General features: G+C 47.5%; 2 long non-coding RNA genes across 10 annotated transcripts in view; one reads left to right on the top strand and one right to left on the bottom strand.

The window, feature by feature from the left end:
• The window catches only part of LOC146870524 (uncharacterized), a 169,164-nt gene extending 165,485 nt beyond the window's left edge, over positions 1 to 3,679 (bottom strand). For 7 of the 9 annotated variants that reach the window (XR_014978305.1, XR_014978304.1, XR_014978307.1 and 4 more), the window contains exons 1-3: positions 3,592 to 3,679; positions 291 to 353; positions 40 to 153 (exon numbers count right to left, since the gene is read on the bottom strand). This is a non-coding gene — a long non-coding RNA (uncharacterized LOC146870524). The remainder of the gene's footprint in view (positions 1 to 39; positions 154 to 290; positions 354 to 3,591) is intronic. The other 2 variants (XR_014978309.1, XR_014978302.1) reach the window with 2 other exon arrangements.
• Positions 3,217 to 6,169, top strand: LOC146870523 (uncharacterized). Its single transcript, XR_014978310.1, has 3 exons — positions 3,217 to 3,285; positions 4,766 to 4,878; positions 5,442 to 6,169. It is a non-coding gene; the product is annotated as an uncharacterized LOC146870523 (long non-coding RNA).
• The last annotated feature ends 18,031 nt before the right edge of the window (positions 6,170 to 24,200 follow it).

Below are 24,200 nucleotides of genomic sequence, written 5' to 3'. Positions count from 1 at the left end.
AAGACGCATTTTAATAAAAGACACGAAGGTAGCACTCACCAATAGCAATATAATGAAACTGGTGATATGTAAATCAGGTTATTAGAATCTGGAGCAATAGTCAGATAAGTCAATCAGGATATCTTCATAAATGGCAATCATGTAAAAAGTGGTCTGTGACATAAGAAAAAAAGTTATATAAATTTAGAGTCTGTATCCAAAGGTCTTGAGTCTTAGCCCGAAATATCCAAGCCAAACACAAAGTTTACAAGACTAAGGTCTCATTAATTATACTAAAAACAATAAGGTACCTCTAGTACGAATCCAAGAATATGTCACTGCCAGAATATAAATTCAGCAAGGTAATAGGAGTTCTGTAACAAAAAGAATAAGTAACGAGTCAACAGAGTCCCAGCCAAAATGAAGTCATACGATAGAGTTCCTGTCAAAAGGGCTCAGGTGCTTTCTTATGTGGTCTATAAGACAAGCATTTACAATGCAATGGTCTCGGCATTGTTAAAGTTAGAGCTATTGGCATTGCTCATGACATTTTTTTTGTTTGTTTTTGTTTTTAAAACATGTAAAGAAACGGCATTGTTATTTACAATGTCAATAGCTTAATCTCTCTCAAATGCGAGACCTATTGCATTTGCACCCACACACAAAGCCACCCACACAGAGCCACCTACACAGAGCTACCTACACAGAGCTATTCACATAGAGCAACCCACACACAAATAGAGCCACCCACACAGAGCCACCTACACACACACAGTTACCCACACACAGACAGAGCCACCCACGCATAGCCACCTACAAAAAAAGCCACCCACACAGAGCCACACTCACAGAGGCACATACATACACACACACACATAGAGCCTCCCACACACACACACACACACACACACACAGAGGCACCCACACACACACCAAGAGCCACCCACACACAAAGCCACACACACAGAGCCACACATACATACACAGAGCCACATACACACACAGCCACACACACACAGACATTAGGGGGGTACAAACTCAGTCAAACTAGATTACGTTGAAGCACACATACAAATGCATGTGGCCAGTGCCAGAAGCAAACACTCGTACACGAAAGCACACATGCATAAAACACACACAAAACGAACGCACACAGTACACATACGGAACACACCCAGGGAAAGCACACAATAATTACTGTGTATAAAAAATAAAGACCAGTTCATTACAAATATGAAAAGTACCCTGCGTTCACTAAGTATCAAAAGGACATATCACCCTCGAAACTGCTGGGTTCTAATGGACTTTTTATTTCTAATTCGCTTACAAGAAAACGTGTGTTTTCTTAATCACGCACTCCATGAGTGTTTCCCCGGTTCCCCTTGCCCGCGTGCGCTTCCCCTACATACCTCCAACGCTGTTTCTCTCATGTACTTACCCTTTTGTGTTCTGCTCGTTCTCGCAAGTGCTTCTCCCCAACACACTAACTCACACTCCTTGTTCTTCTTTCCCACCCTCCACGCCGTATTTCACTCTCCTTGTTCGGAAAGGGGCCTGGAGCTGGGGCAAATGTTTGGAATTAAACCCACTAGTTCATGGTCTAGTATGTCATTCCCTCTCCTGGACCCGGTCACGTGTTGGAACAGGCTGATGCATGGATTGGGGATGCCGACTGGAGCTGGTATATCCGCGCCAGCCCCTCCCCGTCCCTTTACTCCTCGGAATAGGGCTCAGTATCCGTTTCTGGCTGGCACCCAGTGGGTACCTCCTTCATGTGCAATCGCTTAAGGGACTGTCCCCTTGTGAATGGGCCCTGAACATGCATGTCTGTGTCGGTCACGTGACAGTCCCCCTTCCATCCCAGGAACCCATTTTTTCCCCCTCAGATACATTTTTCGCAGGACAACTTTTCTGCCTTCTACTTTCTGGAGTTTGTGTATGGTTCGTTGAATCCGTGACGTGGCTTGCAGCCTTCTTGGTTTCACATGATATTGAGGGGAGAAAGGGTGGCGGTACGGCCAGAGCCGCCGACTTTGGGACTGGGGAACCTGGTCCACTTAATCTCCCCGTGCCTAAATAATTGAATGTGACTATGCGTGATGTAACCGGGGCTCATGTAAAGCGCTCCGATACCATCGGGCTGAGTTCGCGGAACTTCGCGCTACATGCCGAGAGTGCTCTTGGACAGGCCTCCCGACAGATGGAATGCGCATTTCTTCCCGACTTCTGTTTGCATTGTAGTAATCACTCAAGATAGTGAACACGCTCCTTACACTGATCATTAAATGGCCGGGTAAGGTGTGTGTGGGAAGGTATTCACGGCGCGCGGTGTTATCTCTCGCTGCAAAGCGCCATTAAAGTATTATCAGTCAAACACTATCAAAAGCAGATAGACAACGTGTCAGTAGTGTAAGAGCACGGACACTGAACGGTCTTCAAAAACGCGTCAACCTAACCTATAGGGTTGGTGCTTTACGCTTGATGGTTTCATGTAGCGCTTGTCTGTCATTTACTTGGCTTCTCAACAGTTTTTCTTGCAGACTTATGTGACTGCGGTTGTGGTTGTCACTAATAGTGGGCATCTGTGGGGCTGACTCCAGTAGTTATAGTATTCGTGGTGCTGTGTGTGGGTCTTAGGTAGTGTTCGGGGGCGTGGGTGGATCTCTGTGATTTCGTCCAAACCTGTGCCAGAGTGCTCTGTTTTTAGTGTTATGTGCGGTGTATTTCAGTGGTTGCTGCCTGTCATTTAAGCCCCCATTGTTACTAAAATACGCCTCGTATATTATCGGGAATGTTTCGTCTCCATTTGTTAAACATGCACGTCACTCTTTCGTGGTAAACGGTGCCTGTTCCTTACAGAACATAACAGAGCCCCAAACTGAAACACTTGGAGTGAGATGTACAAAGAACGAGGTATAAAAGACTTTATTGTATCATTAGATAAAACCTTTGCAAAATGAACAAGCAACGGACGAAGGGGGAGCGGACGAGCACACGACCAAGGCAGCGTCCTTTTCGGATTCGGGGGCGTGTTTTGCTGTTGTCTCCTCCCTGAGACTTTTCGCAAAAAACACGCCCCCCCATCCGAAAAGGACGGGGCAGGATTGAAGTGACGGGACCTCTTCTCCAATGGCTGGCCAGCATTTACGAGGCCAGCCAATGGAGAACAGGGCAGAAGAGGGGCGGGTTCAAGCCCCTCTTCTCCCAAGTCATTAAATCTCCGGACTTCCGGTCTGCCGACCGGATGGTCCCGAGACCTAAAAAACGAAGCGCAAAGAGTACACACACGAGGACCGCTGATTGGAGGTAAATGTACACATACAAAAATATATAGCTAATGCCAGTAACGATCAGAGAGACCATAGCCCAGCGATATTTCAATCGCATAAGTAGCGTTATTAGGAGTATAGTAGTACAGACTAAGTTGGCAATAGAACCCGTATAGCAAAGGTAACACGGTGTTTACCGTTCAAGTCCTGCAGTAATAAAGTCACATAAAGTTACGTTATTGCGTTCTGGCGGCAACATGTAAGTTGGCCTCAAAACCTATCTGGCTGGGTAATACGCCGAGAAAACTATTTAACATTCCAAAACGAAAGTTTATAAACGTACCCATAGTGCGGAGAGTGCTCCGGTCTGTATCCAAGCTCAGTAGCGTGCGAATGATTCGGCGCCATGGCGCTTCCCGGTATATACAAAGTTCAGTGAAAAGAAAGGGAGGACTATCATGTCTAATGTGTCAGTAAGTGCCGCCATCTTGGAAAGGTATCAGAGTCAGATGCTAAGCCAGATACTAAGTCCGTGCAACATGAACCTTATATTTATATGAACATATTACTGATCTAAAATAATATCAAGTCAAAATAATAGGACATCCATTGTGATTTTGGCAAAATACTCATTCCATATCTATGGATATTAATCTCTAAATATTAATAGAGAGGCGGTCCCAAGGTTAAAAGGCCAAATGGTAAGTAATAAAAGGGCATAGGATATCGTCATTAGCCTACAAGTTGGTAAGTCATACAAAGACAGACTAATGAAAAAAGCAAGTAGTGAAGGAGAGTTATTAGTAATTTGGAGGGAAGATATTAATGTTCAGACATACCAATGAGAAGTTGCCAGAGGAGAAAAAGGAAAAGAGAGAAAAGTTTGCAGTTTTGGTAGGACTGATAGACATTGCGAATTATAAGTGGTCACATGAACAAATAGTCAGGTCGAAGTATCAGAATCACAGAATTTGACCAATAATCAGTTACAATATTCCTAGTCAGAACATTTACAGTCAGGATTAGATTGAGAAGAACATATATTGAATATTATCAGAATCCAAACAGTTACATGTAAACAGTACCGTTCATGAGCTTACTAATTTCAATCACCTACACTAAATACAGGATGATGGTAACCTGAATAGATAGCATAGAATAAGTTATTCCGAGTGGTTAGTATAAACACATTAATCAAAGTGATAACAAAATCAGTATTATAGTTGTTGTCCAGTCTCTCACAAAGCAGATCATAAATCCAGAAAATAATGTAATTCATGATCAATATTGATCCCCAGTTCAACTGCACGAAGTCTGAGGATCCATCGTGCCTCACATTGGCGCAATCTTAGTTGACATATTCTTGGATTCGTACTAGAGGTACCTTATTGTTTTTAGTATAATTAATGAGACCTTAGTCTTGTAAACTTTGTGTTTGGCTTGGATATTTCGGGCTAAGACTCAAGACCTTTGGATACAGACTCTAAATTTATATAACTTTTTTTCTTATGTCACAGACCACTTTTTACATGATTGCCATTTATGAAGATATCCTGATTGACTTATCTGATATTGTTCCAGATTCTATTAACCTGATTTACATATCACCAGTTTCATTATATTGCTATTGGTGAGTGCTACCTTCGTGTCTTTTATTAAAATGCGTCTTTTATCTGCTGATATAATTTTAACGTGACTGATTGAGCTTTTTGTTTTCAAGTGACTATCAGTGTAATGTATAGTGCGTAACTTGATAGTCGCAGCTCTCCCATTGCTTTTAAGATGCGGGTCATAAGGGCTCACCTTGATATTAGCTTTTTCTTATGTCACTCAACATTACGTCTTAATTTCTTCCCTTCTTATTGGTTTCTTACACTTATTTCAGTCCGGTCTTATTATCACAAATAACATCTCTTCGGATTTTCTTCATTTTTGTCCTTTACTTATCTTTTCTCCAGGTGGAGGGTGTCTACATTCACCCTAACATTCTTAGTATCACAAGATTGGACTTTCCATTCTACCTTACTTTTAGTTAATAACTTTTGGAATTCCTGTATCACTCTTTTTTCTGGGTTGTTATTTGTTGCGGTCTTTTGTTTTAGCTAGTTTGTTTTTAGGTGCTCTTTTTTGTATGTCTTTTTATTCATAAATGTAATATTACTGTATGACTAGTATTTCTTCATTATTTTGTAGCCCTGAGGAAGTCTGTTTGGGCTTTCCGCCCTTTTTGACGAAACACGTGTTGGCTACAATCTTCCATGAGATCTACTGTTCAAAACATCTGCAATAACGAAAATAATAAAGAAGAATACCCACATACTTTTGGATGGGACTCTCTTCTTCATATACCATTACGCATATGACTAATTACTGTTACTATTGTTTGCTCAGGAACGTTCCCATTTTTTTGTGTTTCTATCTCCAGTTACATTGTAACAGAGATCTTTGGGATTCATAGTGGCTGTTTCCCGTCAGTTCCTTTGAGCACCAACTTGATTTGTTAATTCTGTTTACATGGAAATTGATTTTGCGCAATGTATAACCTAGCCACGGTCGAAAGTCTTCTCGGTCATCCTCTGTGATACAGTGCACCCCCAGTTTATATATCCCCAGTTTGTTTATGGTTAACATGTGGCTGCAATCCCATAGCCCCTATGATAAAATACAAGGGGGAATAGACATACCCAACAGCCCTAGCAAGGCGCAGCGACCACCACGCAAGCTGGTTGGGTATACTTTGGCACAGGCCCGGGGGACTGCTGTCAGCTCATAGACTGAGTGGGGGCCTACATACCCTAGGCTTACACGCTCAGAAGTCCACATAAGGCGCAATTGAGCGCTCTTGCTTGTATGTCTATATCAATCGCATTACCAGATGTGTTGTATGTACCATTATATAAATGCCAATAAAAAAGGTTTATAAAAAAAAAACTAAACATTCACGTACAAGAACAAAATCGCATCTCTTTTGACAAATACACTCATTATGATCTCCACGTCAACCCAGACTTGGAAGTACATGGTCAGTTAAGCCCTGAGACCCAGGCCTGGGGTCACCGTTTCACAGATCACAGGTGTGGTGGCTCGTGGCCGGCAGACAAATGCGCCAACAGGAAATCCCAGATCTATTCCACAGATGGGTGCAGCGACACCACAATGGTCCAGGGAGATTAGCCCTAATAAAGCACACATGGGCAGAGGGTTCCCAAAACACTATAAAGTCAGATGCCACATGAAGTTTGAAACACATAGCCAATCAGGACACAGCACACAGAGTACACACAGTCATCACTCGCACCCTATGCCGGACATCTGTACACGTTACCCACTGGCCCCATTTTGTCAACGCAAGGTTGATGCCCACTTGGATTCCTCCTCGAAACATTAATTTATGCCCCCAAAGACAACAGCTTGCATTCCTTACCAAAAAAGGACATCGTAACCGTTTTATTGTATTCAACAAAATGTATCAAATCCATGGCCAATCAATTGTAAGTTGAGACAGTCCTCAGACCCTATGCCTGTAACTGTTCTCTCTCCCGCTCTGTTTAACCCCTTCGGTGCTCATGACGGAACGGTTCCGTCATGAGCCACGGTTGAGCTGTGCTCATGACGGAACCGTTCCGTCATGACCACGCCCGCGCAAGAAACCGTCAGCACAGCGGCGGAATTTGCGCAGCATGGAAGGGGTTAATTAAACAAACTGTTCCTGTTTTGCTAAACGCCTTTTGTTTTTTCAAGATATTTCATGTTCAAGCGACAGCCCTGTGCATGGTTGCTCAGTTGTCAGGTCAGTACCCTTGGATCACTGGAAGATCTGCAGTGCAGTCAGCTATATTTTTAGTTGGTGGCCATGAAAGACTATCACGGCTTGGGTGAAGTCAGTTACGTATCTGATCAGATGTGGAGACAAGTCATGATCTGATGGATAAGCTCTTCAGAGAAGAGGGTGAAATTTGCAGGGTCAGAATGTTTCAACCTGAGGATAACAGAGGGTCAACATACAAATCTCCTGTTTGTGTAAGTAATAGTTGCATGCACTTTTGGAAATAAATCTTCCTTTCGCTTTCTGTCTTAAGTATCTTTCGAAAATTTCAATCTTTAGATCTTGGATGCTGTGTTTCGGTCATGAATAATGCTCACTGCGTGCCCTATCCTTGTCTGGTCACATGCGGCGCTGTTGGTGGAGATTCATTTGCTTATGTAGTGCTTGTCTGTGGTTTCCCACATAATAACAACTACCTGAACATTTCATGCACACAAATAAGTAAATAACGTTGTTCGGGGCTAGGGGATTCTTTTATTTATCCATATCTGATAGAGACTTCTAGCTGCAAAATCCTTACCTTTTAATTTCTCAGGTGTCAGGCTGGATCCAGAAACTTTTGCTGAGCAATACCCTTTGCGCGCGCCGTTGGGTGGCTCCATTCGGCTCCGCTTGACGTCGTCGGTAGGGTCGGTTATGATGTTGCGGTGCCTATATAGGCGCCACCTAGGCACGCGGAGGTCAGTTCTTTTCTTTCCTTGCCAGTTAAACACCGACCTTGGAAGAGCAACCCCTCTGCCGCTTTTTGGCTGTTTTCTCCTTGACTTTTGTCAAACTCAAAATGTTTTCCTTTTTGTGTGCGAGGAATGTCTTCGAGGAAGACAGGTTTCAAGCAATGTGGGGCCTGCCACTGCATGATGTCGGTCACCTATCCCCACCTCCTCTGTCTCTGGTGTCTCGAGCGCGTCCACGACCACGACCACGACCACGACTTGAAGTCTTGCTTGGACTGCTGGGCCATGGCTCCAAAGGCCTTGAGGTAGCGAGCAATGAAGTTCCACGCGGCCCAGCAGTGACACCATCTAGCGAGACTCCACGGAGGTCCTGTTTCCAATCGAAGAAGAGGACGTTGGGGGACCGCTCCAGGAGCCCTAAGTCCTCTTCTTCCCACTTGTTGAGAGGCCCTGCATCTCTGGGCATGGCTGGAACAGCAGGGCATAGCCCTGGTGGTTCAACACCTGGCAGGCTCTTTGAGCACCAGGATGGACAAACTCAGCCGTCGAAGGCCAGCGGATCACGAATGGCGACTCCAGTCGGAGGTGGTGCAAATTCTCTTTCACCAGTGGGGAGAATCTTGGTTAGATTTGTTCACCTCTGAAGAGAACTCACAGTGTCAGCAGTACTGCGCGCTGGAGTTTCCAAGGCAGCTATCGCTCGGCGACACCTTTCGTCACAAGTGGAGCTCAGGCCTGCAATACGCTTTTCCGCCCATACCACTCCTGCCCAGGGTTCTGAAGAAGATCAGGGGCGACTGGGCCCAAGTCATCCTTGTGGCTCTGGACTGTGCGAGGAGAGTCTGGTATCCAGAGCTTCTGAGAATGTGCATCGATCTTCCGATCAGGCTGCCCCTTCAGGAGGATCTTCTGTTGCAGCAGCAGGGGAGGGATCTCCATCCGACCTGTCAATTCTGTGCCTTTCATGCGTGGAGATTGAGTGACGACAGTTGATAGCTTTTTACTTTCCTCCCGCAGTATTTAACGTTAATCTGGCTGCCAGGCGGCCCTCCACCAAGATGGTATACGCCTGCTGTTGGCAAAAATTTGTTTTATACTATACAGAAAGGTTGACTGTATTTCTGCTTCTCTTTCTACTGTCCTTTTGTTCTTTCTGAGCCTTGCCCAGCAGGGCTCTTCCTTGGGAACTCTCAAAGGTTACCTTTCTGCTCTGTCTGCATTTTTGAGGCAGCTCTTTCTCTTCAAATCTCCCATTGTACATAGATTTCCGAAAGGGCTGGCTCATCTGTTTCCACCTACGCCCTTTGTTATGCCGCGTGGGACCTCAATTTGGACCTCACCTATCTGATGTGAGCTCCCTTTGAGCCTTTACACAATTGTCCCCTCCGGCTGTTGACCATCAAAACAGCCTTATTGGTGGTGATTACATTGGCCAAGAGGGTGAGTGAACTGCAGGCGTTATCTTGCTTGCCTCCTTATCTTATGTCCTTTTCGGACAAGGGTGTCCTTCGCACCCGAGCATACTTTTTGCCAAAGGTTGTGATCCCTTTACATCTGGGTCATTCCATCACGTTGCTCACCTTCTTAGCTCCCCCGTATCCTTCTAAGGAAGAGGAGCGTCTTCACCGGCTGGACCCAAAAAGAGCGTTGTCGTTTGTAGGAAGGTGGAATCTGACTAATGGTTGCCCCCAACTTTTTGCCTGGTATTTGAGTGGTTTTTGACTAGTCTGGCTGGGATCCTGCTATCCAGGACCCCAGCCTATCTGCTTTCTCCTTAAAACTGATGTGAGTACCCTAGGTACAAACCCAATTGGATGCCGAGGATACCCTGACAGTCCCTTGTAGATGGTACCCTAGGTACCCAGGGCATGGGTCCCTCAGTAGGCCTACCAGGGCTGCAGCACTTATTGTGCCACCCTGGGACAGCCATGCAAACTGACACCACCAGACCACTACTGTAGTCTGGGTAAGGTGGTGCTAGCACCCCTTACACGGATATAGGTACCCTATATCCCACCCCAATACAACACATGTACTCTCATGGGTCACCCCTATGACAGGCCTTGCTAATACTACAAGGCAGGGTGCTGAGGTATGTGTGAGGGGGGACCCCTACATGAGTAGGGACTCCCTGCAACCTTCGTAAAATCATTGCTGGGTTGTTTGTAGTGTAGCCATACCATATACTCTTAACCGCATTATAAGTCTATCGCGATACCGCGATAACTTGAGAATGGCTACACAGAACCATATCGTGTTTGGTGTCAAACATGTAGAAATCATACCCCCAGTCCAGCCATGGGCATGAGGGTACAATTCCCCCCTGCTAGAGGGGCAATATGGGAAAAGCGGCAGAATTTAGACACCAATTTAAAAGTGCACATGTAGTACAAAATGGCTACTACCCGCCACCCACACGACTCTGGCTGGCTGTTGCTGGGGAAAACCCCAGCCTCACCAGCTGGACAATAGGGCTCCTGTGGCAGGGAGGTGCTAGCATCTCCCCAGACAGGATAATGTGGATTGGAACAGGGTGGGTGCACAAAATGTCCTTTCAGAGTTGCACGTAGGCAGCTGCAGAGCCCTCATTCTGCATACACCGCTTGGAACCGGTTCAGGGGCATCCTGCCCCTCGCCCAGGCGGGAAACACACAAAGGGGAGAGGGTGTAGCCACCCTTTCCCGCCTCACCACTCATTGGTGGACACTACTCTGGACACTCCCCTAATCTTGGGGATAAAGGAGAATAACGTGTCCCCAGAGCCTCAGATTAATCTTGAACTTTACAGTCTTGACCTTCGACTTGCTGCTGCCCAGCTGACGGAAGAAATCTCCCTTGGAATAAAGGAGTTATCCCCCTGCTTGGCAGGCACGGGAAACACTGCAAGTGACCCGGTTGGAACCTCGCTGCTCCTACGGACTTCGACGACTTCCAGCACCCTTGAGGTGGGTTTCCTAAGCATCCCAGAGGCCAGTGAGTGTGCACAGCAAGCCTGTGTACCGTGGACCGCGTGGGTGCCGAGATTCCCAATACCCCAGTACACCGGCCACCTCTTGCGTCGCACACGACCCTGACCAGTGGGGAAGTTGTGCTTTGGCCCATTATTGAGCCAACCACCAAGCAGCATCCGTGCCAAAGATCAGCACCCTAGCCCCCTCCGGTGGCCCGTGGGCTCCCTTTTACGCACTCCATTGTGCTGCCTTCTGCGGTCTCTTGTCTCTCGACTTGTGGGCCCGAGCAGAGGACAATCTCGACAACTAAGAGTTCCCCTGGTTGTTCCAGGCCTGCTCTACAGTCTCTTCAAAGGAGACCTCTCACAGACCTCGTGGGTCTGCAGCAGTAGCTAATTTGTTCATCTTGCGTGGGTTGCGGTTGCCAAGGCTTAGTGGATCCAATCCGGACACGAACACTGCAGTGACCCTCATCCCACGTAGGACAGTCGCCCTCCCAAAGCTGGCCTTCCTTGAAGCCTCCGGAGCCCGTGGCTGCAGATCCAAACTACACCTCTTTCCACTTGAAGCACCCGACATTGAAGGGCTCTTTGCTTTGATCTCCCTGGTCACTGTGCCGTGACCCAGACTCTGTCCCCTCTGCTTTCAGGTTCTTCTCTTCAACTTCTACAACTTCAATCTTCACGGCATCATCGACGCTTTTGGCTAGCAGCACTTTTGAACATTTTCCCATTGAAAATCAGCCCGCGTCCCGACATCGAAAACGACCTATGCACCCGGCTTCCCTGGGGCAGGTAACAGTGGTACCTTGGTACTCTCGTGGTAGTGGGCTCCTCAAAAGCTTAAGTCTAAAATTTTAACTTTGTACTCCTGCTAGAAGTGACTTTAATCTGTGTAAATCAAACCGCGACATTCTCCATAGGCTTTAATAGAGATCCCGATAGCAGCTATTTCCACTGCACGCGCCTCCCGTGGGTCCCCTTCCTCATAACCTGGGGTGGATTCTTAAGGGGCCAGCGATCCTAAATGCCCTAGGCATTGTCTGTAGCATTGTCGTGGTTCTTATACCACTTTTTTGATATATGGTTTGGTCCCCCACTGGGGCCCTGTGATTCCTGTGCTATTTATTGTGTTTATAAATGCTTGTTTGAATTGTAACTTTGCCATTAGCCTCATAAAGAGACTGTGGGATTCTGTCTAGAATAAATACATATATTCTATATATATACCTGTGTGAGCTACTCTTTCATTTGGTTATTCAAGAGGTTATTATGGTAAAACAATAAGCTTAACACTCCTTCAAGACTTAGCCTGAAGGCTGCTCTCCTCAGCTACCACTAGGATAGCTTTCTTTAAAGGTTGTCTTAAACCTATCATCAATAAGAGTCGAATTGGACTGGTGCAAGGTGTCCCTATAACTAGGAGACAGCATATGCCAGGCCAACATCTGACATTGGTGTGCAGCGGTTGGATTCAAGCTTGCCATTGTTTTACCAGATAACAAATTGAATTTCTAAAGTGAAAGCCACTTGGTACCAAAGGTACATATAAATTCAAGCTTAGAATACAATACGTTCTACTGAACTTAGGAGTTGTGTGTAGAGGGTTTAGCACACCTTGACTACAACTCAAGAAATGGTTCAGTAGGCCACACCTAGAGTAGGTAGATACACCACTATCACTACACTAGAAATGTCTTTAGGTTCAGGGTCCCAGTCGACAAATATGATCATCTCTCCTTTGCTGATCTTAGGGAGATGTGCACCTCTAGGAAACTTAAGACAAACAAAGGTGCCAATACTCAACGTCTCAGGGAAATCCTGCTCATAGCAGACTTTAAGCAGACTTTAGGGTCTGACGGGGTAGACAGGTTGGGTGGGCACCTCTCAGAAGAGGACCCTCCTAGAGAGGACTCTGATGAGGACCAGGAAGAGGATGATGATCCTGACCTTGAAGAACCAGACCACTCACAACATGGAGGTGATGGCCCAAAAGGCACTCTCTCCATCCCTAAAGGGAGAGTGGTGGATCCAAGTAGAAGGAACAGATCCCCCTCAGTGGGGTCCAACCCTCTGCCTCTCCACAGAGGGGAGAATCCTCCCAAGAGAGGAAATGCAGACTGATCCAGTTTGAGCAGGCAAAGCTACAGCTCAGGAGAGAACAGTTAGCATTAGACAGGGAGTCCCTGGAGCTTCAGAAAGCTTCAAGAAGATGGGGTCTAGAGACCCCTGGTGGCAGTAATGAAACCCCTAGAGTTAGAGAGACAGTCCCTGACAATAGGAACCTCCACAAGATTGTGCCCCCCTATAAGACAGGGGATGATATCCACATATGAATCTCTGCTCTTGAGAGGGCCTGTAAAGTACAAAGGGTCCCAGTAGAGCAGTGGGCAGCAATCCTGTGGCTCTCCTTTGCAGACAAAGGTAGAGACAAGCTCCTCTCTGTAAGAGAAGAGGATGCAGATGATTATTATATCTTGAGAGATGCTTTAATAGATGGGTTTGGCTTAACCACTGATCAATACAGACTTAAGTTCAGAGACACCCAAAAATCACAGGATCAAGACTGGGTAGACTTTGTGGATTGTGCTACCAAGGCATTGGAAGGTTGGTTAAATGGCAGTAAAGTAAATGATTACCAAGGATTGCATAATCTCATTATGAGGGAGCAGATTCTTAATAATTGTCAGAACCAACTCTTACACCAGCACCTGATGGACTCTGATCTGACCTCTCCCCAAAAATTGGGAAAGAAGGCGGACAAATGGGTCAGAACCAGGATCAGGCCCAAGAACCAAGGTGGTGACCAGAAGAAAGATTCTACCGAGCCCAAAGAGAAAGGTGGGGATAATAAAACAGAAAAGTCCTCTGAAGGGCCCCAAAAACCCAGTGCTGGGGGTGGGTCCCAAAATCCTTCCTCTTCTAACAAGAAGCCATATTGCCATGTATGTAAGCAAGCTGGCCACTGGAAAACTGACTCCAGCTGTCCAAAGAATGGCAATAAAGAATATGTTCCTCCCATTGCAGCTCCAACACCTCCTGTTACTACTAGTAGTAATCCCCCAGGTGGTGGGAGTGCACCCAAAAATTTAGTTGGGCTTTCTTGGGGAACTCAGGTGGACTCTGGCCTAACCAGGTCCCCTACACAAGCAACTCTAGTCTGTGATGGTGGCATGGGGTTTGCCAACTTTACCATGGATCCCAATATCTTGGGCAGGTACAGACAAGAGCCCATGATCAATGGTCAGGAGGCTGTGGCCTACAAGGACACAGGGGCCCTTTTTTACCATGGTGACCAAGAGGCTAGTGCCCCTAGAACAGCTTTTACCTGGGTTTAGCTACTAGGTGACCAACATAGATGGAATTAGGACAGACCATCCCATGGCAGTGGTAAATCTCAGCTGGGGAGGGGTCACTGGCCCAAAGAGAGTGTCAGTGTCCCCAACCTTTCCTGTAGATTGTCTACTGGGGAATGATCTGGAAATCTCAGCCTGGGCTGAGGTAGACCACAAGGCCCACTTGAAAATGGTAGGCATCCCTGAGAGAGTGGAGGAGACCTTAAAGGCCTCACCTCCACCCCAGGAGAAAGTAAAAAGAGTGAAGCATGACACTATGGATCACTCCACCCAAACAGAGAGCATAGGGGGAGAGGAACAGTCCTCCCCCCACCAGGCTAAGGGTAAGGGTCAAGTTTCTCAGGGAACTGATCCTGCCCCTTGTGAAGTAACTGCCCCAGAAGTGGACAGGCCTGGCCTGGCCACCTCTCTGATGGCAGGGGATCCTTCCAAGGTGGTACCTAGTCTGGAGCAGGTATCCTGCCCCTCTCTACCCTGCCTCAGTCAGCCCAGGGCTGCAGAGGTCAGGGAGGTCAGTGGACCCTTAATGGGCCCCTGCCCAGAGGAACCCCCTAATCAGCAGATTAGGGACACCCAGCAGAATAGTTTTAGCCAGGTGAATATTCCTCTACAAACTGAGGGATCCCCCTTACCCCTAGGTATAGGTACACCTCACATGGATGTTGTTGGGCACAGGGAAACCTGGGGCATAGTTGCCCCCAACCTTCCAGTGCCCTCCACTATTCCAACCAAAGGGATCCAACCCCCAGCTGTAGGCAGCCAGAGGTTGACCCTTAGGGCCAGATATCACACAGTCATGGGCAGGAAGGCTTCCATGGTGACCAGTGACCTGAGGATGTTGAGACCACCCCAAATAGGGCCTCACTTCCAGACTCAGACACCCCACCAGCCCACCTCTGTACCAAAAACCAATACATGTAATTCCCCTAGACTTTGGAGAAACTCTAGAACCCCTTGGGGTAGGATTTCCCAAGTGGACCATGAGACAGGGAGCAACCATGCTAGTGCAGGTTCTTCCTTATATGGCCACTCAGGAAATAAAGGCTTATCTGGACAAGGTTAGCCTTATCTCCTTTCGTTTGGGGGGGGGGTTATGTAGGAAGGTGGAATCTGACTAATGGTTGCCCCCAACTTTTTGCCTGGTATTTGAGTGCTTTTTGACTAGTCTAGCTGGGATCCTGCTATCCAGGACCCCAGCCTATCTGCTTTCTCCTTAAAACTGATGTGAGTACCCTAGGTACAAACCCAATTGGATGCTGAGGATACCCTGACAGTCCCTTGTAGATGGTACCCTAGGTACCCAGGGCATGGGTCCCTCAGTAGGCCTACCAGGGCTGCAGCACTTATTGTGCCACCCTGGGACAGCCATGCAAACTGACACCACCAGACCACTACTGTAGTCTGGGTAAGGTGGTGCTAGCACCCCTTACAGGGATATAGGTACCCTATATCCCACCCCTATACAACACATGTACTCTCATGGGTCACCCCTATGGCAGGCCTTGCTAAACCTACAAGGCAGGGTGCTGAGGGATGTGTGAGGGGCGACCCCTACATGAGTAGGGCCTCCCTGCAACCTTCGTAAAATCATAGCTGGGTTGTTTGTAGTGTAGCCATACCATATACTCTTAACCGCATTATAAGTCTATCGCGATACCGCGATAACTTGAGAATGGCTACACAGAACCATATCGTGTTTGGTGTCAAACATGTAGGAATCATACCCCCAGTCCAGCCATGGGCATGAGGGTACGATTCCCCCCTGCTAGAGGGGCAATATGGGAAAAGCGGCAGAATTTAGACACCAATTTAAAAGTGCACATGTAGTACAAAATGGCTACTACCCGCCACCCACACGACTCTGGCTGGCTGTTGCTGGGGAAAACCCCAGCCTCGCCAGCTGGACAATAGGGCTCCTGTGGCAGGGAGGTGCTAGCATCTCCCCAGACAGGACAATGTGGATTGGGTGCACCAAATGTCCTTTCAGAGTTGCACGTAGGCAGCTGCAGAGCCCTCATTCTGCATACACCGCTTGGAACCGGTTCAGGGGCATCCTGCCCCTCGCCCAGGTGGGAAACACACAAAGAGGAGAGGGTGTAGCCACCCTTTCTCGCCTCACCACTCATTGGTGGACACTACTCTGGACACTCCCCTAATTTTGGGGATAAAGGAGAATACCGTGGCCCCAGAGCCTCAGATTAATATTGAACTTTACAGTCTTGACCTTCGACTTGCTGCTGCTCAGCTGACGGAAGAAATCTCCCTTGGGATAAAGGAGTTATCCCCCTGCTTAGCAGGCACCTGAAACACTGCAAGTGACCCGGTTGGAACCTCGCTGCTCCTACGGACTTCGACGACTTCCAGCACCCTTGAGGTGGGTTTCCTAAGCATCCCAGAGGCCAGTGAGTGTGCACAGCAAACCTGTGTACTGTGGACCGCGTGGGTGCTGAGATTCCCAATACCCCAGGACACCAGCCACCTCTTGCGTAGCACACGACCCTGACCAGTGGGGAAATTGTACTTTGGCCCATTATTGAGCCGACCGCCAAGCAGAATCTGTGCCAAAGATCAGCGCCCTAGCCCCCTCCGGTGGCCCGTGGGCTCCCTTTTACGCACTCCATTTTGCTGCCTTCCGCAGTCCCTTGTCTCTCAACTTGTGGGCCCGAGCGGAGGACAATCTCAACAACTAAGAGTTCCCCTAGTTGCTCCAGGCCTGCTCTACAGTCTCTCCAAAGGAGACCTCTCACAGACCTCGTGGGTCTGCACCAGTAGCTGATTTGTTCATCTTGCATGGGTTGCGGTTGCCAAGGCTTAGTGGATCCAATCCGTACACTAACACCGCAGCGAACCTCATACGACGTAGGACAGTCGCCCTCCTGAAGCTGGCCTTCCTTGAAGCCTCCTGGAGCCTGTGGCTGCAGATCCAAGCTACACCTCTTTCCACTTGAAGCACCCAACATTGAAGGGCTCTTTGCTTTGTGCTCCCTGGTCACTGTGCCGTGACCCAGACTCTGTCCCCTCCGTTTTCAGGTTCTTCTCTTCAACTTCTACAACTTCAATCTTCACGGCATCATCGACGCTTTTGGCTAGCAGCACTTTTGAACATTTTCCCATTGAAAATCAGCCCGCGACCTGACATCGAAAACGACCTATGCACCCGGCTTCCCTGGGGCAGGTAACAGTGGTACCTCGGTACTCTCGTGGTAGTGGGCTCCTCAAAAGCTTAAGTCTAAAGTTTTAACTTTGTACTCCTGCTATAAGTGACTTTAATCTGTGTAAATCAAACCGCGACATTCTCCATAGGCTTTAATTAAGATCCCGATAGCAGCTATTTCCACTGCACGCGCCTCCCGTGGGTCCTCTTCCTCATAACCTGGGGTGGATTCTTAAGGGGCCAGCGATCCTAAATGCCCTAGGCATTGTCTGTAGAATTGTTGTGGTTCTTATACCACTTTTGTGATATATGGTTTGGTCCCCCCTTGGGGCCCTGTGATTCCTGTGCTATTTATTGTGTTTATAAATGCTTGTTTGAATTGTAACTTTGCCACTAGCCTCATAAAGAGACTGTGGGATTCTGTCTAGAATAAATACATATATTTTATATATATACACCTGTGTGGGCTACTCTTTCATTTGGTTATTCAAGAGGTTATTATGGTAAAACAATAAGCTTAACACTCCTTCAAGACTTAGCCTGAAGGCTGATCTCCACAGCTACCACTAGGATAGCTTTCTTTAAAGGTTGTCTTAAACCTATCATCAATAAGAGTCAAATTGGACTGGTGCAAGGTGTCCCTATAACTAGGAGACAGCATATGCCAGGCCAACTTCTCACATCGTTCTACCTTGACCACACAAAAGAATTCTGGGTGGATGACCAACTCTTTGTGGCATACGTGGGAGCGAAGAAGGGAAAGGCAGTGCAGAAAAGAACCATCTCTTGATGGGTTGTTCTCTGCACCAAGATCTGTTATGCCCTGGCAAAGAAGCAGCCCCCTGAGGGATTAAGGGCCCATCCACTAGGGGAAAGGCTGTGTCTACGGCCTTGGCTCGGGGTGTCTCAGTCCAAGACATCTGTCAGGCGGCAACATGGGCTTCTTTGCACACGTATGCAAAACACTACAGCCTGGATGGTCAGGTCTGTATAGACGGTCATTTTGACCGCTCGGTCCCACAGGACTTTCTAGTTTAAGGTATTGGTCCATACCCACCGCCGGGATGGTATGGCTTGGGTATCTAATTCAAAGATAAGGAGTCTGCAGCTAGAAGTCTCTATCAGATGAACAAGTTACTTACCTTCAGTAACGCATTATCTGGTAGAGACTCTATCTAGCTGCAGATTCCTTACGTGACGACAGTTGATAGCTTTTTACTTTCCTCCCGCAGTATTTAACGTTAATCTGGCTGCCAGGCGGCCCTCCACCAAGATGGGATACACTGCTGTTGGCAAAAATTTGTTTTATACTATACAGAAAGGTTGACCCTATTTCTGCTTCTCTTTCTACTGTTCTTTTGTTCTTTCTGAGCCTTGCCCAGCAGGGCTCTTCCTTGGGAACTCTCAAAGGTTACCTTTCTGCTCTGTCTGCATTTTTGAGGCAGCTCTCTCTCTCTTCAAATCTCCCATTGTACATAGATTTCCGAAAGGGCTGGCTCATCTGTTTCCACCTACGCCCTTTGTTATGCCGCGTGGGACCTTAATTTGGACCTCACCTATCTGATGTGAGCTCCCTTTGAGCCTTTACACAATTGTCCCCTCCGGCTGTTGACCATCAAAGCAGCCTTCTTGGTGGTGATTACATTGGCCCAGAGGGTGAGTGAACTGGAGGCGTTATCTTGCTTGCCTCCTTATCTTATGTCCTTTTCGGACAAGGGTGTCCTTCGCACCCGAGCATACTTTTTGCCAAAGGTTGTGATCCCTTTGCATCTGGGTCATTCCATCACGTTGCCCACCTTCTTAGCTCCCCCGTATCCTTCTAAGGAAGAGGAGCGTCTTCACCGGCTGGACCCAAAAAGAGCGTTGTCGTTCTACCTTGACCACACAAAAGAATTCTGGGTGGATGACCAACTCTTTGTGGCGTACGTGGGAGCGAAGAAGGGAAAGGCAGTGCAGAAAAGAACCATCTCTTGATGGGTTGTTCTCTGCATCAAGATCTCTTATGCCCTGGCAAAGAAGCAGCCCCCTGAGGGATTAAGGGCTCATTCCACCAGGGGAAAGGCTGTGTCTACGGCCTTGGCTCGGGGTGTCTCAGTCCAAGACATCTGTCAGGCGGCAACATGGGCTTCTTTGCACACGTTTGCAAAACACTACAGCCTGGATGGTCAGGTCTGTATAGGCGGTCATTTTGACCGCTCGGTCCCACTGACTTTCTAGTTTAAGGTATTGGTCCATACCCACCGCCGGGATGGTATGGCTTGGGTATCTAATTCAAAGATAAGGAGTCTGCAGCTAGAAGTCTCTATCAGATGAACATGTTACTTACCTTCAGTAACGCATTATCTTGTAGAGACTCTATCTAGCTGCAGATTCCTTACAGCCCCACCCAAGCCTCCCTTCTTTATGGACTAACATTGTAGGGCTAGGGATACTCTCCTTTCACGGCCCTAGTTTTGCAAACGACTACATCAGTTACTTCGTGGCTCTACGCTTCTGGTGTGGAAAAAACGAAAAGTACTGACATCTGCACACCTGTTTGGCACCTATTTAGGCAACGCAAAGTCATAACCGACACTACTAACACCGACGACGTCATGCGGAGCCGAATTGAGCCACATGACGCTGCGCTCAAATCGTATTGCTCAGCAAATGTTTCCGGATCCAGCCGAACGCCTGGTAAATTCAAAGATAAGGAATCTGCAGCTAGATAGAATCTCTACCAGATAATGCGTTACCGAAGGTAAGTAACTTGTTTATTTGGTATCTTGATTATGTCAGAAGTGGAATATGTTGGCAAATTAGACACATCTTGTGTCTCCACGGGGTAGTTTCTGTATCCATGCTATTGACACGTAATTTCCTTTATACCATTATTCATTTGGGATTACGGTGGTGGAGAAGGAGGGGTATATCTTGGTATACCTCTTGCAGTTGTTCATTTAGTTGCGAAATGGATTGTAATTCATAGCAATCTAGTGTGGGATTTCTAATAGTGGGGTATATGATGGCAAGTGGGTTACTTGTGTAGACCTCTTTTGCTTTATATTCCAAGAGTTTGCTCTGAGCGATCTAGTTTGCTCTGTGAGTTTGTTTGTCTGCAATTCCATGCTCTACCCATGTTTAATGTTTTATATCAGATAACAAAACCTTCATGCTTTCAGCCCACTCTAACGGGTCTAAGCATACATAGTTGTTTGGTATAGCTAGCGTTAATATTGAGACATGCTTCGGGCGAAAGCCGTTGACTTAAAATAGCTGACTCACTCTTGATTTGCTTACTGCAGTGTATAGCCAGTTGTCTTTTATTGTGATGGTGGTGTTCATAAAGGGTACTCTTTTTAGACTACACAAGTTTAAGATTGAAGAATTTGCTTTCTTCCGGATGCTAGACCTGGCACTTCTTGGCGTGATTACCCCAGACTTTTTGCCTCTACCTCCGCTATTTTTTGACTGATTAGATGCTTTGGACACTTTGCCACTGCTAAACAGTGTCAAAGTGTAAGGGTTCCCTGTATAAAGTAATGGTAATTGGTTGTCCATGAATGGTATGTTAGCCTTACTAGTGAAGTCCCTAGTACAGTGCACTATGTGTGCCAGGGCTGATAATGCAAATGCTACTAGTGGGCCTGCAGCACTATTTGTGCCACCCACACAAGTAGCCTTAAAAAGGGAACTTAGGTCTGCCATTGCAGGGCCTGCGCGCAGTTTGTTAAACTGCCATATTGTGCTGTCAAGCGTATTCACTTGCCAGACCTTACCCTTCCCTTTCAAGGCACATCAGACACATCTACGGTAGGTCTAGGGTACCCCCTGGATAGGGTGCAGTACATGTGAAAGGTAGGATATGTACTAAGGTGTGTGTCATGTCCTGACAGTGAAATAATCTCCATTTCGTTTTTCACTGTTAAAAGGCCATCTTCCCATAGGACAGAATGGGAAGGCTGTGTAATATGTTTTCCAGCCTATCTTCCCAAGGTCTAAAGATGGAAAGGTGAAGTTTAGTATGCCTGAACTCACAATGTAATAACACATCTTTTTATGTAGGTGGTTTTTGCATTGTGTGTCCAGAAGCCACTCTTAGAAGTGGCTGAGTTTTTGTGTTCTGACATTTCTGTGTGTCTCTGCCTGGATGTGGATTGACTGTCTGGATTTGAAAGCGATAGGATCTGGGGAATGTCTTGACCCAGGGGAGGAGGTAAGACAGCAACAGGCTGACCTGCATCTGGAGTGTAGGGGGAGGAGAAGCCCCTCGAGGTGAAGAGGTGTGGGTTGCTGCTATAAAACAATTGTCTCATCGAGTGCTGAGCGATTGAGAATCCAGACCCCCACTAATCAAAGGAAGAAAGGTGTCACCGGCAGGGAGGCACCCAGAACTGGTTTGAGCAGGGGTCAGTGCCCCCTGAAGCACAAAGACTTCAAAGCTATTGAGGGGTATGTCTATGAGAGCTAAGGCCCCTGAACTTTGGAGAATGGCTTGATCGAGTGGGAACAAGACTGGAGCCAGTTCGTGGTCAAGAGGACCTTTGCCAAGGAAAAAACAACTGAAGAGACTGAAGGATAGGACTGACCCTTGCTGTGTGATCTGGGGCTGGCCTGCAGTTTGCTGTTTCAACCAAGGAAAGGCTAAAGGGACTTTGCTGTGTGCTGTGTCTCCCTGCTTGAAGGACTTTGCGGTGTGCTGTGTCCTGAAGTAACTATCCCCAAGAGCCCGAAGTGAGCTGGCTCCCTGTTCGGAAACACAGGAACACAAAAGTTTCCAGGAGAGTCTCAGCAGCACTGTGTGAGCGTGCCTGTTGCAGCCTGAGACCCTCGTAAGAACTGCCTGTGATTGTAGGCACCTGGCGTCCAAGTGAATCTCAGTGGCACTGTGTGTGCATGTGCTTTGTGCAGCCTGAGACCTTCAGGAGGATCGGCCTGTGATCGCGGGCACCTGGAGTCCAAGCAAGGATCAGCAACGCAGTGTGCGTGTGCTATGTGCAGCCTGAACCCCTTTGTGAGGATTGTCCAATGATCATGTGCACCGGAATCCAAGTGAGTCTCATCGACGCTTTGTGCGTTGTGCACCGTGAGACCTTCGTGAGAATTTGCCTTGTTATCATGTGCACCGGAATCCAAGTGAGTCTCATCGACGCTGTGTGCGTTGTGCACCGTGAGACTTTCATGAGGATTTGCCTTGTTATCGTGTGCTCCGGAATCCAAGTGAGTCTCATCGCCGCTGTGTGCGGGTGCGTTGTGCACCGGGAGACCTTCGTGAGGACTTGCCTTGTTATCGTGTGCACCGGAGTAAAGTGAGTCTCAGCGATGCTGCGCGCGTGATCTTCGTGCAGCCTGAGACTTGTGTGTGGTGTGCCCAGTGATCGTGCACCCGGAGTGAAGGAAGACTTAGCGACGCTGTGTGCGTGTGCTTTGTGGCAGCCTGAGATCTTCGTAAGTGAAGCGGCCGGACTGGCAGTCCTGGAGGAGCTGAGTTGCCAGCCCGAGCCGCCGTTGCCATTTCACAAAGCTGCATTGGAGGCCCAGCCGCTGGACGAGGAGAGGAGAGTGAGTTCGCCAGGTAGCATCCGTCGACTCCTGGGGCGGGGCGCGGGCTCGGAGGGAGACGCTCTCGGTCTCTCTCTCGTGTTGGCAGTGCGAGCCTCTGCTTAGGCTTGTGTCGCGGCCCGTATCGCCAAGGGAGTGGCGGTACAGGGGTCGGAGTGCAAAGCTGCACTTTGGGATTACATCGTACTGTGTTGGGGGCAACTGTGAGAGGCTGACTGCAGGTCAGACGGAGAGGCGGAAAGACCGCCTAAGGTCTGGTGAGTGGGGCCTGAGTGTATCACGCATTATTCCATTTCTGCAGAACAGAGTACCTGACTGTCGTATTACACAATGCATCATTTCTGCATAACTGAGTGCCTGATTATAGAGTATTACGCATTGCATTATTCCTGCATAATGAACTACCTGATTAGTGTATGACACATGGCATTTTATCTGCATAACAAACTACTTGATTGTCGTATGAGGCACTGCCTTGTTTCTGCATAACGAACTACCTAATTAGCGTATTGCGCATTGCATTATTCCTGCATAACAAATTACCTGATTAGTGTATACACAGTGCCTTATTTTTTCAGAACGACATATCTGGTGGTTGTATTACGCATTGCATTATTCTATCTTGCAAGGTGCCTGATTGTTGCGTTACGAACTGTATGGCATGTTATTAGGAGTACAGGAGAATGTTTAGAAGTGCTCATTGACTTCGCCAGAACTTCCAAGGGCTGGCTTGGCTAACAACCGGCCAGGAGAAATATTACACAACCTCATATGTTGGTTTTATATTGTGTGGTCTTATCGTATATCATTTTACATAAAGCTTATACTCGTTTTATAAAACTCGTGTGGAGTCTATTTGTGGTGTCATCATTGGGTTGTTGTGAGCGTGGTTGCAAATACTTTACACATTTGCCTTGAAGATAAGCCTGGCTGCTCGTGCCAAGCTACCGAGGGGGTGAGCGGGGCTATCTAAGAAGGTGATCTTCCTTTCCCTGATGCGGGTCCCTACTTGGCCCATGGTACCTACCCCGCCAACCAGGGATCCCGGGTCTAACATTTGGTGGTCAGCGGTGTGGGATTTGAATGTGTATTTGCAAGTTCACTCACAGTGATTGGTGTACATCATAAATAGCGCAGACCATGACGCAACCACATATTGTGTTCTTGATTTGTTGGTTCTAGTTGGTTTTGTCTTGAGCAACCTTTAAGCCACACATCATGTCTCAGAGGAGTCAAGGGGCCGTGAGGCTGCGGAATTAGAGTTCAACATTGAGGCATTGCTTACCTACAAGGTTGATCAGTTGAGGCAATTCTGCAGGGCTTTGGGATGTCCCATGAAAAGTAGCGCCAAGAAGGAGGAGCTGTAAGTGGCCTTCAGGGACTGATGGGAACCCAAAGGGATTCAGGAGGAGGGTGATGTTGAGGTGGATGAGGATGACCCAGGGAACGGA

The sequence above is a fragment of the Triturus cristatus genome, chromosome 1_1, assembly GCF_964204655.1.
Source record: "Triturus cristatus chromosome 1_1, aTriCri1.1, whole genome shotgun sequence".
Lineage (NCBI taxonomy): Eukaryota > Metazoa > Chordata > Amphibia > Caudata > Salamandridae > Triturus > Triturus cristatus.
The sequence above is the reverse complement of the archived record's forward strand: the minus strand, read 5'-3'. Positions and strand labels throughout refer to the sequence as shown.